Genomic DNA, 2,394 nt, shown 5'->3' with positions numbered 1-2,394 from the left:
GTCGAACCTCTGAATGTGGCCAATCACATCAGATCCCTCCTACATCCGAAGACTGTACAACTTCTTCTTCAGCATCAGCTTGTTGCACATATTCTTTCCCATGTACATGGTGTGCAACTTCGACCAAAGGCCCTTCGGGGTCTTTTCTTCCAGCACCGAATACAACGCTGCATCCGCCAAACATCCTCTGATCACCGAGCATGCTTTCTTCTCCAACGATGCCCATTGTCTATCTGTCATTCCCTCAGGCTTCTCATTCAAAGCTTGATCCAGATCTGCTTGCACCAGAAGATCCTCCACCCGGATTTTCCACATGGAAAAATTCTCCTTGCCATCAAACTTCTTAAAATCGACCTTCATATTGCTGCCCATGACTGGATCCAAGCCAAACAAGCAATATAAATTCAAGAAGTGTAGAATATACCTTGATGGTACCTTGCTAAAAATTTTCAGCACTTGAGATCTTCAACTTCTCGCGCTTGGAATCACTTCCTCACCACCGTGGCTCTGATACCAACTGTTGGAGCACGATCTCGGCTCCTCCCATGGACCTTGGGTGCAGCAGAACCAGCAACGAATAGATCTGGAGACTTCTGGATACGATTCAAGGCCCTTGACAAAATCAGCCTGGTTGCTATCTTCTTCGTCAGCCTTTCGTTCCAGATAAAGAACACCTTTGAAATCACCTCTAAAAAATTCAAGATCTGGTACCCAACCAGATCAGACCTGGATCGAGGTCTTCCAATTCATAGATCTCGAATCAGGGTATTCTAGATGGAGAAGAAGATAGATAGAGATAGACCTTGCAGATCTGTCCTGCTGCAGCCTTTTTGTAGATCTGTTGATGGAGATCTCACCCGTGCCTCAAACGACCTCAGATCAATTCCAGATCTGAGAGAGACTTATACCAACTTCTTCTCAAGAGATTTCAGGTCCTGAACCTGGTGTTTGGGTGCCTGCAAGAGAGGGGAGAGCAGATCTGGTAGGTGGCTGCAAGGGGGAAGGGGGTAGCGCCTCCCTTCCTTTCTTTCCTTTTATGGACTGGCGGCAAGAAACCCTAGGGTTTCTTGCTCCTGGTGCATGGAAGATTGCTGGAGAGAGAGGGAGAAGAGAGAGAGAGACATGGGAGAAAGAGTCATCTATTTTTTTGGCTTAATCAAACCTATACAAGTACATATATATATAAACACCGGGTCAAGTGACCCAAACCCAAAACTCCCTTGACTAACTCTATGAGAGATTAGGTTAACTCAAGCCCATGTACACCCATGACTCGACCTAATCTCACCTCTCCTGGGCCCAGACCTGGCCCATAAAGAGTTGGTTCTTTGAGGCCCACATAACCTAGACCTCAAGAACCCGAAAGGCCCACAACCTTTCAACCTATGGCCCAACTAGCCCTAGAGCCTCCATGAAGCCCTCATGAATGATGGACCTTGGCCTTAGCCTTGGTTCCCTGGGCCTTGGGGACACCACCTGGATCATAACATGAGCATTTTGCCGTCAAGAGCTGCTCGTGAAGCACATGGGTATATGTATCCTTCAAATCTGAAATCACCATAATGACTTGCAAGCAACTCACTGTGCTTTGGTGTTGGACGATCTGGATTTCTAGTGCAGTGACGAAAGGCTACTAGGTACAGTCAAATACTTGTAAAGTCTGTGTGTGGATTAAGATGAGTTGAGCCCTCCAGACTATTAGAGTTGATGTATCACTGTATTTTAATTTAGTAAAGTCTTGATCAGGATAATCTATGAGATAGATTTGAAAGGTTGAAATACAATGTGGATGGAGCAATCTCGATTGATAGTTAACCTGAGACCATCCTAGAGCATTCAGAGTCAAAAAGATGAATTTTGCAGTAATCATATATATAGATTCTGAAATATTTTTTTATGATAATTTGATCTATCTGAATGTCGGGAACCATTGCTAGATGGTATCTCGATTAGTGCAGAAATTAGTTTCTATACTATCGATTTAGTGTTTGAACCTATAGGGTCATGCACACAAGTCAGACAAAGTAAAAAAAAATTGATCTATATTTATATATCCAATTTGGAAGTACTTGATTTGATTGAACATATAAGCTAACTTGATTGAGAATTAAGTTATGGGTCAAACAGTATTGAAGAGTTGATTATGTCTAGCTAGCACTATACATGAGGTTCAGGTTCGATCTCGGGGATGAACAGTTTCTGATCTATGATCCATGGAGCATATGAAATATTGGATTTAAATACTAATTAATTTTAGATTAGATCTGAATTAATTAGGCTTAATTGGATCCAAAATCCAAGTTAGACTTAGTACAAAAGTCTTAAAGAGTTTGGGATTGACAGTCTTTTGAAATTATTTCGAACCAGCTTCGAATTGAATTCGAATCGGATCCG

This window comes from Elaeis guineensis, chromosome 15 (assembly GCF_000442705.2).
Source record: "Elaeis guineensis isolate ETL-2024a chromosome 15, EG11, whole genome shotgun sequence".
NCBI lineage: Eukaryota > Viridiplantae > Streptophyta > Magnoliopsida > Arecales > Arecaceae > Elaeis > Elaeis guineensis.
This window is presented reverse-complemented; position numbering follows the sequence as displayed.